This window comes from Vombatus ursinus, unplaced genomic scaffold (assembly GCF_900497805.2).
Source record: "Vombatus ursinus unplaced genomic scaffold, bare-nosed wombat genome assembly UNPS02011916.1, whole genome shotgun sequence".
Taxonomy (NCBI): domain Eukaryota; kingdom Metazoa; phylum Chordata; class Mammalia; order Diprotodontia; family Vombatidae; genus Vombatus; species Vombatus ursinus.
The window spans coordinates 3,019,156-3,035,210 of record NW_020951694.1 but is presented as its reverse complement, the minus strand read 5'-3'; the positions used below and the strand labels follow the sequence as shown (position 1 = coordinate 3,035,210).

At 35.9% G+C, this 16,055-nt stretch overlaps 1 protein-coding gene across 5 annotated transcripts in view; it reads left to right on the top strand.

Moving 5' to 3' along the window:
- USP43 (ubiquitin specific peptidase 43) overlaps positions 1–6,182 on the top strand; it is a 134,339-nt gene extending 128,157 nt beyond the window's left edge. For 4 of the 5 annotated variants that reach the window (XM_027857017.1, XM_027857015.1, XM_027857016.1 and 1 more), the window contains exon 16: positions 6,120–6,182. The gene's annotated coding sequence lies outside the window, so the exon portion shown is untranslated. The remainder of the gene's footprint in view (positions 1–6,119) is intronic. The other variant, XM_027857014.1, reaches the window with a different exon arrangement.
- Positions 6,183–16,055: the final 9,873 nt, after the last annotated feature.

The following is a 16,055-nucleotide window of genomic DNA, read 5'->3' as shown; positions in this document are numbered from 1 at the left end:
CATTTGCTTCTATATATTGTGTACCTAATGTTTTTCACTGATAAACCTATTTCTTATGCACATTATTTTGACAATCCCAGCTCTGTAGTGTAGTTTCAGATTTGATATTGCTACATCCCTTTCATTTTTTTATTGATTCCCATGATATTCTTAACTTTTTGTTCCTCTAGATGTATTTTGTTATGTTTTTTCTAGCTCTATAAAGTAATTCTTTGGTAGTTTTATTGATATGGCACTGAATAAGTAAATTAGCTTAGGTGGCACTGTCATTTTTATTATATTGCCTCAGCTGAATATTTCTCCAGTTATTTAGATCTTTATTTGTGTGAAATGTATTCTGTAATTGTGTTCATATGGTTTATGTGTCTTGGCAGGTAGATTCCTAAGTAATTTATACTAGCCATAGTTATTTTAAATAGAATTTCTTTTCCTATCTCCTCTTCCTGGGTTTTGTTGGTAATATACAGAAATGCTGATGATTTGTGTGGGGTTTTTTTTTGTATCCTACAAGATTGCTGAAGTTGTTAATTATTTCAACTAGTTTTTTAGTTGACTCTCTAGAATTCTCTAAGTAACCCATCACATCATCTGCAAAAAAAAATGCTAGTTTTGTTTTCTTTTTGTCTGCACTAATTCCTTAAATTTTTTTCTTGTCTCATAGCTAGAATTTCTAGTAAAATATTGTGTAGTAATGGTGATAATAGACATCCTTGCTTCAGCCCCGATCTTATTGGAAAGGCTTCTGATTTATTCCTATTATGGATAATGCTTGCTCTTGGTTTTAGATAGATACTACTTATCATTTTGAAGGAAAGCTCCATTTATTTCTATGCTGTCTAGTGTTTTTAATAGAAATGAGTATTGTATTTTGTCAAAAGTTTTCCTGTGTCTATTGAAATACCAAAATTATTTTTGTTGGTTTTATTACTAACATGGTTAGTTATGCATATAATTTTCCTAATATTTAACCAGGCCTGCATTTTTGGTGTAAATCTAGCCTGATCATAGGGTATGATCTTGGTGATGTATTATTGCCCTCTTCTTCCTAGTGTTTTATTAAAATTTTTTACATCAATATTTATTAGGGAGATTTCTCTATAGTTTTTTTTCTCTGTTTTGACTCTGTGGTTTAGATGTTGACCATATTTATATCATAGAAGAAATTTGGTAGGACTCCTTTATTTATTTTTTTAACTTGTTTATGTAATATTATAATTAATTGTTTATTTTAAAATCTAGTAGAATCTTTTGTAAATCTATCTGGTCCTGGTTTGTATGTTTGTTTGTTTTCCTTTAGGAGTTCATTTATTTCTTACTTAGGGTTATTTCAGTTCTTTTAATCTGGGCAATTTATATTTTTCTAAGTATTCATTTCATTTAGACTGTAAGCTTTATTGGAACATAGTTAAGCAAAATAGTTTCTAATGCTTGGTTTTATTTCATCTTCATTGGTTATGAATAGACTCTTTTCATTTTTGATATTGGTAATTTGGTTTTCTTTCCTTTTTTCCCATCAAATTAGCTGGTGGCTTATCTATTTTATTGGTGGACCTTTTTTTAAAACAGCTCCTAGTTTTATTTATTATTTCAATTTTTTTACTTTCAATTTTATTAATCTTTTATTTCCAAGATTTTTATTTTCATATTTAATTGAGAATTTTTAACTTGTTTTTTTTTAGTGTTTTTTAATTCCATCTCAAACTGATTGGTCTGCTCTTTCTCTCTTTTAGTGAGGTAAGCATTTAGAGATATAAATTTTCCCTAAGTACTACTTTGGTTAAATCCAACAAATTTTGGTATGCTTTCTCATTATTGTTATAATCTTTAATGAACTTTCTGATTGTTCTTTGACCCACCTGTTCTTTAGGACTAAGTCATTTAGTTTCCAATTGATTTTTAATTTATGCTTTAAATGTTCTTTAATAAATTTTGTTGCATTGTGATCAGGAAAAGATGCATTTAATATTTCTGCATTTCTACATTTGTTTGTGTTGTTTTTTAATGCCCTAATACATAGTTATGTGAATTGTGTCATGCACAGCTGAGAATAGGTATACTTGTTTCAATTCCCAATCGTTATTCTCCAGAGGTCTGTCATCTAACTTTTCTGAAATTCTATTTATCTCTTTAACTTCTTTCTTGTTTATTTTATAGTTAAATTTATTGAGGTCTGAAAGGAGTAAATTGGGGTGCCCTTAATAATCAATTGAGGTATTATAGCTTTAATGTTTTCTCCTCTAATTCATTTAACTTTTCCTTAAGAATTTACTTGCTATATATTTGGTGCTATGTATATTTGGTATTGATATTAATTCATTGTCTACAATAGCTTTTAGCAAAAGGTAGTTTCCCTATTCATCTCTTTTAATTAGTCTATTTTGCTTTTTATTTGTCTGAGATCATGATTGCTTCCCTTGCCTTTTTTTTTACTTCAGCTAAAGCATAACATATTCTACTCCAGCCCTTTATTTTAACTCTCTGTGTTTCTTTCTGTTTCAGTTGTGTTTCCTATAAATAATATATTGTTGTATTCTGGTTTCTAATCCATTCTGTTATCCTCCTCTGTTTTATGGATGAGCCCATGCCATTCACATTCAAAGTTATGGTTGTAACTCTGTATTTCCCTACATCCTAATGTCTTCCACTTATCCTCTTTTACTCCCTATCCCATCTTTAAAAGTTTGTTTTACTTTTGACCATTGCCTCCCCTCCTTTTTCTTAACTCTTTCCCTCCCACTTCCCTATTGTGTGGGATAAATTTCTGTGCCCAACTGTAAGCATATATATGCTCTTCCTTCTTTTAACCAGTTTAGATGAGAGATAGGTTCAAGTATCACACACTCTCCCTCCCCCCACCAATTCCTCTTCTGTTATATAAACTCTTCCTTGTATGCCCCATTTATATGAAATAATTTTCCCTATCTTTCCTTTCCCTCCATTCTCCCCCTGTGAATTCCTCTTCCTTATTCCTCCCTTCTTCTGAGATCATTCAAACATAATGACATCATACCCAGGCCCTCTGTCTAATTAGGATCCCTCTTAGACCCCTGGTGATGAGAAAGTTCTGAAGGGTTACATGTATCATTTCCCCATGTAAACAGTTTAGTTTTATTAAGTCCCTTATGGTTTTTCGTTTATATTAACCTTTTTATGCTTCTCTTGAGTCCTGTGTTGGAATGTCAAATTCTGTGCTCAGTTCTTGTCTTTTTAATCAGTAATACTTAGAAGTTGGGAGTCCTATATTTCATTAAAGTTCCACCACCCCCCTTATGATTATACTCAGTTTTGCTGAGTAGATTATTCTTGGTTGTAATCCTAGATCCTTTGCCTTCTACAATATCATATTCTAAGATTTCTGCTCCTTTAAAGTGATGATTGCCAAATTTTGTATTAGTCTTAGTGTGGCTTTGCAGTACTTGGTTTCTTTTGTTCTGGATGCTTGCAGTATTTTTTACTTGACTGGGGAGCTCTAAATTTTGGTTATAATATCCCTGGAAGTGTTCATTTTGAGGTTTCTTTCAGGAGTCAGCACGGAAATCTTTCAATTTCAACTATTCCCTCTGTTCTAAAGTATATGGAAATTTTTCTTTTAAGATTTCTTGAAATATGGGATATAGAGGGAATAACATATATATTTGGAAGGCTATAAAAATCTTCTAAATTCAGTTAGAAACAAGAAGGTAAGGGAAAACAGTGTGAGGGAGAGGAAAAGGGAGGATTCTTTGGAGAGGGGGGTAGGTTAAGTAATAGGAGGGCAATGTAGTGGGTAGAAGTAAAGTAGACTATGTGACCCTGGGCAAGTCACTTAACCCCCGATTGCCTCACCAAAAAAAAAAAGTTAAGTAGAGGAGTCAGGAGGGATAGGAAATAAGAGATATACACAAACATAAAATAAAGATCAGGAGTAGAATTTATTAGGAAAAAAAAGCAGGGGTAGTAATCATGATCTCAGACAAAGTTAAAGCTAAAATAGATTTAATCAAAAGAGAAAAATAGAAAAACTACACTATATGTCAGCCATATTAATCAATATTGTTAGACTAATTAAAATAACTAGTATGTGTGTGTCTGCATTTAATTGTAGCCACCTTTGGGGGGAAGGGGAGAAAAAGAACAAAGTAAAATTGCACAGCAGAGAACAAAAGAAAACTTACAAAGAAGCAAAGAGTGGACAGTTCTGGACACAATGTGTGGTATTAATTACATAAACTTTCTTGAAATGGAAATTTATTGCTGTATATTTTGAATCCTGTCTTACATTTTTCTGTGCACATGGCAATGCTTTTCTTTTCTTATGTATTTAAGTTTATAGTATGTTTTGTTTCTTTTTATTTTCTTCTTGTGCATTTAAGTTCAAAATAAATGAATAAAGAGAAAGAAAAAAGGATTTCTTGAAATATTACATCTAGGTTCTTTTTTTTTCTTGGTTCATGGCTTTTAGGAAGTCCAATTTTTCTTAAATTATCTTTCTTCAATCTATTTTCCGGGCTAGTTATTTTTCCTATGAGGCATTTCACATTTTCTTCTATTTTTTGAGTCTTTTGACTTTGTATTATTTATTGATGTCTTATAGAGTCAGCAGCTTCAATTTAGGCAATTCTAATTTTTAAGGAGTTATATTCAAAAAGGTTTTTTTTAACCTCTTTGACTAAGTCAGTTCTGTTTTTCACGTCTTTTATATTTCTCATTTATTTTCCCATTTTTTCCCTTTATTCCTCTCCTTTGGTTTTAAAATAATTTTTTTTGCTCTTAAAAAAAAAACACTTGCTGTAACTCTTCTAGGAATTCTTGTTGATCTTATATTCAGTCTGCAGTTTTCTTTAAGGCTTTGCTTATACATATTTTCAAGTCTTTATCTACTTCTGGGTTTATGTCTTGAGCTTCCCTGTCATCATAGTAGCCCTTTATGGTTGGGTTCTTTTTCGTTTATTCATTTTTCCAGCCTGCTTCTTGACTTTGGATCTTATATGAGTGCTGGGCTCTGCACACTTGTGTGAGTGTGTGTGTGTGTGTGTGTGTGTGAGGAGAAAATGTCTTCCCTGAGCTTCTGTCCTTTTGCATCATTTTGATGCTTTTACATCTCATTCTGGGGTGCTGCATATTTTCAGTGCTCACAAATTAGTGTGATCCAGGGAGAGGTCTACAGGTTGCCCTCCTCATCTGAACTCTGCAAGTTCCTAACTCAGGTTTCAGTCTGTTAACTTGTGTAAGATTAAGTTTCAGTAGATGGCTGCTAGACTCGGTCATTATTAGCCTAGGAGATTCTTCAGGCTCGGAGGATTGAACTGCTTCACTTTGATCTCGGTCTCCTGCCCTGATTATTCCACTGAGGTTTTTGTGATGGGCTAAAGGCCAGGACTGAGTTGTTGCTCTGTTCTTGGGCTCAGAGCCACACAGCTATGTTTCCAAAACTTGTTCCTCCCTCAGTACATAGCTAGACTCCATGCTCACTTACAGCTTCACCTCTTCGCCCTGAATCTATGACCTGGAACTGGATAATGGGCAACTGAGCTGACAGATGACACCTGATCCTACAGTACAGGGATTCCCTAGGATCTCTTTCTGCCCCAGTGCTTCCTGCCCTGCTGCCCTGTTTTGGCCTCCTTTTTGTCCCTGGTTACTAAAATGCTCCCTGCCACCACTGTTGCCTCACCCACTCCTGAACAATTCATGCTGCAGGACCCATAGGCTTCTTTCTGTCTGCCTAAATGACTCTAAGCTGGAAACATGACTCACTGTGAGTTTTTCTTGTCTTCCTTGCTCAGAATTTGAGATAGCATGTTTTCTATGTTGTTCTGGAGGAGGTGTGCTGGGTGAGCTAGGCAAAAATACTTCCTCTCACTCAGCCACCTTGACTCTACTCCTAAAGGTTTTCAATGAGCTTTGAGTCAGGTAAGTTCTCAGGCCACTAAAGCATGTTTATTTCCATTTTTGGATGAATTTCTTAACCTTTTGTGATGTACAGGTCATGTTTTATTCCATCTCTGATGATTTCTGGAACAATTCTACTCAATAAATAGGTTCTATCATAATGAGAAAGTATTTAAGGAACAATACACATAATTCACAGTTTAAATTTGCAAAGCTTCTTTAAATATATCTCCTTTGTTTTTTCCCAGGATAGCCCAGAGCACCACAGAAGAAACAAATAACAGCAAGGAAGAACAACCACCTGACCAAGCAGTATCACAACAGGAGATGCCACTGATCTTATCAATGCCACAGAATACTGGCATGAGGACACCACCAGGGAGTATGGAGAGAGAGTCCTCATCACATGCAGAGGACAAATGTCCTGTTTTCTCTTTGGAGACTGCATTGTTGACTGGATCACAGAGTGATATAGAGATAGGTAGGAGTCCTGTGTTTTTCCTTGTGCTCCTATCTCCTCATTCTTAGGTTTCTTAGAATGGAAAATTCTGTTGTGGCTGGATTTATACAACCAAATGAATCAGATGTGATTATTGAATAGCTGATCAGATGTCAAGACTTGGTGATTTTGGTGGTTATAATGACCCACAATAGCCGCCAATTACTAAATCCCACTTCTGATTATTTGTTCTACTTTATATCCTGAACTAGAAAAGCCATAATTGTTTTGGATTGAACCTAGGATTCTAGAATGCTCTACCAATGCTGATCAGCAATGGCTTTGCAGTTTAGTCTTAGAGTTGTCTGGAAGCACTGACCACTTAAATGACTTGCCCAGGGTCACACAGGCTATGTGTAGCAACCATAATTTGACGAACTATAGATATACACAGAAATATTCTACGATGTTTAATATTTGTTAGGTTTTTTAAACTTTGGGTTTCAAAAGACAGTTCTGATAAACTGACACCATTTGGCTGTTTCTTTGGTCATTCTTACGAAGGCTTTCTTGCCACTTCTGTCAATGAGAGCTGCACTTTAGGAATATTATTCTGGTGCCAGTGTATTGGGTTGGGGGGAGAGGAGAGGGTATGGCCAAGACTACAGGTAGGGAGACCAGTTAAAAAATTATTGAAATAAACCAAGCTCTTACTTGGTGCATGTTTTACCTAGGATGAATGTGAGAAAACTTTTCATCTTTTAAGCAAATATTTTAAAATGTAACTCTTGATAGAGTTAAGTATAGACAACATTAACAAACATGATCCTTATAGAATGAGCATTTCAAATAAAAATATGTAAGTACAAGTTGATAACAAGGAGCATAAAGCTCTGTTCAATAAATATATTACATGATTTAAGAATATATTTCACTTCAGTTTAAGAAGAGACTGGGAAAGGGGGAAGGAAACAGAGTTGAGAAGAGACACACATACAGAAAGGGAAAGACTCAGGGAGAGACATAAAGGCAGAAGAGAATATATAGAAAAAAGACACAGAAACAGAGAGATGGGCAAAGGGAAAGTTTTGATGAAGTATTGCCTCTCCAGATTCTAGAACATATTACTGAAAGGATGGTTATTAACTAAAAGAAAGCAGTCACTCTCCCCACCCCCTCAAAAAAATTACTAGCATGGCTTTATGAAGTCATGTTACACTAGCCCCCATTTCCTTTTTGGACTGGACTGGTAGATTGGGAGAATACCATAGATATATTTTATTTAAACTTTAGCAAAACATTTAATAGCCAATTGTGCTATTTCTATGGAAAAGATGGAAAGACAACAGTACAATTACATGCATTTGGAACAGATTGGATGGCTGAACAAAGGAATAGTGTCACTTTGAAAGGAGGTCTCCACTATTAAGTTTGTTACAGAAGATTTTTTTTTCAGGTATGTGTTGAGCTAGGTAGTCTCTGAGATGTCTTAGAGCTCTGAAAAGCTGTGTTTCTGTGATTTCAAAGGTCTTTTCCATTTTGAGATCTTTGATGCTAATTCTTGCTCAATATGAAGTTTGAATTGATATTCACCATCCCTTATGACCCCATCCTCCCCTTATACTTCATCTAGACTACTTCCCTCGAGTGAATAAAGCAATTTACTTCAAGCCTGGCCTTAGGTATAAATGATTTCAGGAGCACTGTGAATTGCCTTGCCCTTCAAAACATTTCCCTCACCTACTCACTAATGCCAAAAATAGTTTTTAACAAGAAAGAAAGCCTTGAGTGATAAACCACTAAAAGTGTAAATCATGGGGAAGAGGTAGCACCTTTGTTCACAAGTTTTAATTCAAAAATAAATGTACCTTTTTTTGCCTGAAATGTTTTCATACATGGAGTCCTACCTTGGGAAATTAGGGTTAATGTGGTGGTAAAGATTTCATAATTTTGCTTAGGCCTGACCTTATTTATTTTTAAATGGCCTTAATGAGTGTTTCATATCCTACCAGTAAGCATTTGCCTAGAATTTTAACTGGTCAAAAAAATGAGCTTGGAATATTAATTTTATAACAGATTTTAAATAAAATCAGCAGAAATTTAAATTAAGAATAATATAAATGTTAATGGAATGGAACAGAAGAGTGATTGTTGTTTTTTTTCCTCTCCAGATGTTCTTGTTGCACAGGTCTCTATATAAGACACATGTTCTATTTACAGACTTTCTTTTTCTCCTCTTTGGTTTCTGTTGGGTCCCATTGGTTTTGGAGGTGAATGTTTTAACTTCATTTTTTTCTTTTTTCTATTTCCCTTTTTCCTGCATTGGTAAATTGTGTTATCTGATTTATATCTGATTAATAATGTCAATTCTGTTGTCCTAGAGCCAGATCTGTCCCATAAGAGGGTCTTATTTCACATATTTGCAATAATGTTGAAAAATTTTTCTCCCATAATATTCTTTCAGTAACAACTCTTTCTCCTTCCTTCTTCCCTTTTCAGGGAGTGGGGACAACATGAAGGGAAGCTCAAACCTCAGCTCAGGCCAAGACCTAAATCCTCAACTATTTGTATCTGAATTAAAGTAAGGAGGTGCTTTTTAAAGGGTATCTGAAATCAGTTGAACCAACTTTGTGATCCAAGTACTGCTTATCTGGATTAGGGTATATTGGCTAATTATTTGTTAAATGGACAAAAAATCTACCTTTTCTCCCTCCTGTGTCATCCCCCCCCCAAAAAAAACAAAAAAAAACTTAAAACAAATATGAATATGCATAGTCAAACAAAAGAAACTTGTTCATTGGCCACACATGTGTGTCTGTATATATACACATAAAAATATCTATTTACATCTATGTGTATATACATATACATATATCTCTTTCTCTCTTTTTATCTCTATCTATCTCAGCCTGCACCCTGAATCCATTACCTCTCTGAGAGATGAGTAGCATGTTTCATCATGAGTCCTCTGGAATTATGTTTGGCCATTGAATAGATCAGTTCTTAAGACTTTCACAGTTGTAAATAGGGTCATTTTAGAGCTTACATAGATAAAGGAATAAGCCTTGTTAGGGAATTAAAGGCTTTATTCATATCCTTTGTTTTTAGATCATTTTCATTTTCAAATATTTCCCTCTTCTCCTCCACTTGGAGTTGTCACTTGTAATAAAGACTAAAAAGAAAGAGGGAAAGAAAAAGGAGGGGGAGGGAGCAATTCCCTAAAATTCACCAACACATCAACTGAATCTGGTACAATATATAGTATTCCATACCTGTAGTTCCCTTCAAAGTAAAGAAAGTCTTTGGAAGCAGAGCTTCCAAGAAAAATCATGCCAGGACTTGGACAGGAAACAGGTTCTATTTCTGGTACTAACTTGCTTGATGACCCTGGCAGGGGGGAACTTCCTCTCTCTGGGCCTCATTTTCCTCATCTGTAAAATTAGGACCTACTCAATTATCTCTCAAGTCTTTTCAGCTCTTTAATTGAGCAGTATAGTTCAGTGATAGGAGAATTGGCTTTGAAGTCCTTGGTTCAAATCCTGCCTCTGACACTTTTTATCTATTTGATCTTGATCAGATCATTTTACTTCCCCAGGCCTCAGTTTTCTCATCTATAAAGTGGGCTGGTCAGATTAGATGGTTTCTGAGGACACTTCTGGCCCTACATCTGCGATCCTATAATTATATTATCTGTACTTTCCCATTGCATTACCAATCGTTGTCATGCCCACATCAAAGAAGGCGCTGTGCTGTGCTAAATGAGCAAAGCAGAATTGCAGTAGCTCAAAAGAAAAAGATGCACAAATCTAGAGACATTTCCATCCCAAATGTCAAAAATGGACTATTTGTGCCTGACCTGTGGTAGATCCTTCCAATCATCCACAGTCAAACCAGTACACTGTACCTTGACCCCAACATCATGATGTCTTCTTTGTCCTCTTCGAGTATGAAGGATGAGCAATAACCAATCATTGTGAAGGAAATGTATCATAAGGAGTTAAACCAATGAAAAAAGGATTGCAGCAGAGCAGGGAAGTGAGCCACTAGAGAAAGGAGAGTCTACTATGATGAGAAATATTTAGTGGGATAAAGGTCTAATTCCTAATTCAGAATTTAGAAAGGTCCTTTACAATGTGCCCTGTTTCTTTTCGCCTAGTAGAACTCAGGGTCTCAAAGAAGAAGCCCAGAACAACAAGGAAGAGGAAATCTCTGCCCAACCAGCATTACACTTAGAGATGTCATTGTTCATGCCAATGCAAGCAATTATTAGGAAGTTGACATCACGAGGGATTGTGAGGGTTCCCCCATGCTCCAAATATATTCCTTTTCCTGTGAATCTTGGGTGTTCTTCTGGCCCACGGAGTGACACAGAAAAAGGTATGGATCCTTTCTTTTTTCTTCTGTTCTCATCCCTTCATTATGGGGTTTCTTGGAGGGGAGGAATCTATCGAGACCAAGGGGAAAGTCTGAAAAGGGTTTTGGGTTGGAAAAAATAATAGTATTTCTTTTATAGAAGAACTAAAAATTTCTTATAGAGGAACTAAAGGAACTAAAAAGGAGGTTTTAAAAATAGTCTTCTACAAGGCTTAGTCAGTCAATATACATTTATTAAGTACCTACCCTGTGCCAAGCACTGTGCTAAGTGCTGGGGATACAAAGAAAGGCAAAAAATAGTCCCTGTTCTTAAAGAGCTCACCATCTAATGGGGAAGACAACATGTAAACAACTATGTACAAACTACATATATAAAAATATATGTATATGCATATGTGTGTGTGCATACAGGATAAATTATAGATTATCAACAATAAGAAAGCACTAGCATTAAGGAAGATTAGGAAAGGTTATAATTATTTATAATTTTCCTAAGTTTGAATCAACATTACTTTTCAAGTACACATATGTATATATGTATATGTGTGTATACAATTTATACTTGTGTATATACAACATAATCTCTTGAATACATTGTTGTAATGTCTATGCTAATATTTTGTTAAATAATTTTGTGTTCATATGCATTAGGGATATTAGTTTGTACTTTCTTTTCTCTGCTTTGTCTCTCCCTGGTTTAGGTATCAAGACCATATCTGTATGGATTTTTGAGAGTTAGGAAATTTGTAGAATCCCTTCTTTTCCCTATTTTTCCAAAATGTTTATGTTTAAGGTGTCACCTGAACTTGTGATTGAATTAATCAGAGGTATGAACTAGTTGTGAACAAATTTAGAAGAATGAGTTTCTACCCTCCAGGTACCCAAATTGAGAGTTTGAGTGTAAGTTGGGTGAATACCCCAGAAGGGATGCTGTGTGATATTTTTTTCTTTGGTCTGAAAACTCTAGATTTTGGGCATGGCATTCCTGCGTTTTTTTCCTTTTGGGGTTTTTTTCAGGAGGTGGTCAATTAGATTATTTCCATTTTTACTTTGCCCTCTGGTTCTTGTTGATCTGAGAAGTTTTCACTTATGGTTTGAAATATGATAACCAGGTTTTTTATTTGGTCGTGGTTTTCAGGGAGTCTGATGATTCTTAAATTATTTCTCCTTGATCTGTTTTACAGGTTAGTTTTTGATACTAGATACTTTCCCCCTCACTTTTTGCACTCTTTTTGTTGTAATATTTTGTTCTAATATTTTTTGTTATCTCATAGATTGAGTTGTGATCTAATGTATGTCCCCATTCTGAATTTTAGGGAGCCCATTACTTGGGTAAGGTGTTCTACCTTCTATTTTAAGCTATTTAGTCGTCTTTCAATTTTTTCTTCCAGTTCTCTGATTTCATTTACAATTTCATTTTTTTAATCCTCTTGCTTCATTTTTCCTTGGTAGTAGTCACTATGGCTAAGCCATTTTTTCCCTCTGAGGCTTTGTTTTTGGTTGTCATAGAATGACTCTCTCCTTCTGTGGATGCTTCTTGGGCATCTCATAAGCTATAATATTCTTCATAGAGTTAAGTGTCTTCTGTCTACTAATATCTTCAGCCTCAAGCCTGATTTGGACCTCTGTACTAGGACTAGTCTCCATCCCCTCCTACACTCTTTAATGGGATGGTCAGGCCTGTTTATACTCACTGACTTGTTTGTAACGTGGGATCCTGCCATTTGCTTTTCTATGTTCTCTAGTCTATTTGTGCTGGGACAGCTTGCATGTTTCAGGAAACCCTGGATTGTATAGGCTTAGAATGCTTCAATCTTCAGAACCTTCTCAAATATCTTAAACCAGGCTGCTATGAACTTCCAGCCTATCTGGAGAATCTTGGTCATAATGCTGCTAGCTCCCAGACTCACATCTGTGTTCAGAACATTACAATTTTCTGTAGAGCAATCCGGAGTTATGCCCAAAAAGTTATTAAACTGTGTATATTCTTTGACCCAGCAATTAGGTCAGTTTCCCAGGGTGATCAGGGAAAAAGGAGAAGAACCTATATGGTCCAAAATATCTATAGCAGCTCTCTTTGTGGTGGCAAAGAACTGGAAATTGAAGGGGTGTCCATCAATTGGGGAATGGCTAAACAAATTGTGGTATATGATTATGATGGAATACTATTGTTCTCTAAGAAATGATGAGCTAGTTGCTTTTCGAAAAACATGGAAAGATTTGCATGAAATAATGAAGAGTGGAATGAGCAGAACCTAGAGAATGTTATATACAGTAATAGCAATATTGTTTTAAGAACAACTGTGAACAACTATGATGTTCTGAGTGTTATAAATACTCAAATTAGCCACAAAGAATCTAGGAAGGAAGATGCTAATCCACCTCCAGAGAAAGAACTGATAAATAGATGTACAGTATGGTTTTACATATACATACACATATATACATATATATGCATATATATATGATGTGCATGTGTCAAACGGTGGCCTTTTCTAGTGCAGGGTGGGGAGAGGGAGGGAGACAGTTTGAAGCTTAAAATGTAACAAAAAAATTAATAAAATTTTAAAAATAACATTATAATTTTCCACCCCCCTTGAGGTTTCTCATAAGGACTCTGCTTCCTGCTCCCTTGCCCAGAGTGCTGCCAGCCTAGGGCCTCTGGAGTTTTTTCAGATCATGTTGCTTTCCTCGGTGGAAATGCCCCATAGAGTACTTACTGGTTGTCTTTTTGTATAGTCCAGGCATGAACGAAGACATCGTAGTTTTTCTTTGGATTCCTTGATCAATCTGGGAAAGGCTGAATTCCCTTGTGAATTTTCACATAGGAAAATGTTTATAAACAGTAAAGTACTTTATTATTGACAACTTTTATTAATATTGTAGAAACATTAAGAAGACTTTAGAGATTGATCAGATATGGGGGGGATAAAAAAGAAGAGGGAACCGGATGACAAGTTTTTAGGATGAGGTACTAGGAGAAAGGCCTTATATGCTTTATTTATGTGAAGAGATACCAAAAAATTTCCTAGCCTCACATATCAGGAATAAGAATTACCCCTTCTCCCCAGAGAAATAGGTAGTCTTAGGTAGGTAGATATCCCTGGTGATGGGAGCTCAAGGTGACTCTACGCTTTTCTTCTTTCTAGGGAGTGGTGACACTCTTCAGACTGCAGTAAGGTAAGAAAGTCAAGAGGGTGCACATAAAAGGTAGTTTTGTGAATCTGAAGTGAGGCAGCAATGTGGAGGGGATAGAATACTGGTCTCAAAGCTAGAAAGACCTGGGTTCAAGAACTACTTCTGACATATACTGGCTGTGTGGATGCTGGGCAAGTCACTTAACCTCTCAATATTCTGGGTAACTCTAAAAGAATATAATTTACAGATAAGTTATCAACTTACATTGGGAGAGGGAGTTTCCAATTCCAGGCTTTCCCTATAGCAATGAAATCACAGTTTCAATCTTTATCCTAATGAAATTATTTCCCTGCTGTATGATATTATTCCTGTTACATAAAGTTACCTACTCTACTTCTGACAACTTAGCCATTAACATGACTTTAATAATTTTACAATTTCTTGAATTACCTTAATCATTCCATCTTATAGTTGTATATAGAGACAATATTGTATAGTAGGGGGAGCCACTGGCACAGTGGATAGAGTACTAGGCCTTGATTCAGGAAAACCTAAGTTCAAATCAATCCTCACACCACCTTTGTGACCATGGACAAGTTACTTAACCTCTGTTTGCCTCCATTTCCTCACCTGTAAAAGTGATTGTGGGGATCAAATGAGATAATATTTGTTTGATAATATTTGCTTAGCAGTGCCTGACACCTAGTAAGCACTATGTAAGTGTTAGCTATTATTAATTATTAGAGGGCCAGCTGTGGAGTGATGAAGACCTATGTTCAAGTACTGCCTTTGACTCATGTTATGAGACCGTAGACTAGTTGTTTAGTTTCTCAGTGCCTGGGGCAACTCTCCGGCAGTAGAATGTAAGCTCCTTCAGTAAAATGACTCTCTCACTTTTGTCTTCATATCCCTAATACTTAGTAAGAGCTTGATATGTGGTTTTTCATTCATTTGTTCATTTGGGAAGTTTTAATTAGGTGTTAATCTTTAGGACATACTTCTATTGATCTCTGAACAAGGTTGGGGGACTGTGTATACCCACAGCAATTAAAACCAGGCGAGAAGTAGGCCTGGGGCAGCACTAAGGCACAGGAAAGACACAGTTACTATAGATTTCTTCCTGCATTCTCTTTCTCCTCTAGTTCATTCTTCACCCTTTTGTCAGATTAATTTTCCTGATGCACAGATCTGAACATATTACTCCTCCATTCAAAACCCTTTGATATCTGCCTATTGTTTAGCACATAAATTTCCATTAGCCTGCCATTCATTACCTCCTGTGGGTTTAACTACCGTCTCTATGTAGACGACTACCAAATCCAAATAACTAGCTCCAGTTTGTCCCCTGAGCTTTGGTTGCGCAACTGCCTATTGGACATTTCACAATTAGATATCCCAGAGACATCTCAAATTTAACTTGTCTGAAACTGAATTCATTTTCCTTCAAAACCTCTCTTCTTCCAAATGTTCAAGGCTGTTATTTCTATCAAAGGCACCACCACTCCCATAATGACCCCTCTTTCTGATTTTAACTAGCCTTGGAATCATATAAAATCCATCTAGGATGGCCAGGAAGCTGGAAGACCAGTCATCACTGGGAGCTTTCTACCCTTTACCTTCTGTTGGTCACTTCTTACCTTATGTTGGCCATTCCCCACTTCCAGTCATAGGTTGCCCAGAACCCATCCAGGCTGCTTATTTGCTTACAATATTTGGAGTCACCAGATCTATTCCTTCCTAAGAAGAAGGATCACCAGTCCTTACCATTTGTCTCCTAATGCCCCCCAGACCTTCTCTCTAAGTCTTCTAGACCCCTAGCAGTGTCATCTGAGCTACTGATATAACCTAAGGATTGCCAGGCCTGACCATCCACTTTGCCATTATACACTTAGACTTCCATGTTTTTCCAGCCTCATTTTTCTTTCTTTTAAGTTATATTTTATTGTTTGCAATTAGCAAAAATCTGCCTTCTTTCCTTCCAAGGCAAGAGCCTATCCTCCCTCCAAATTGAGAATAAAAGAAAAACAAAAAAACAAAATCCCTTTTACAAACATGTATAGTTAAAGCAAATTCCTGAATTGTCCCAGTCCAAAAAAAAATATGTCTCTTTCTGCAGTCTGAGTCCTTCACCTCTCTATCAGAAAGTGGGGATCAAATTTCATCATTGCTCCTCTGGAATCATGGTTGGTCATTACTCTCATCAGAGTTTCTAATTTTTTTGAATTTTTTTAAC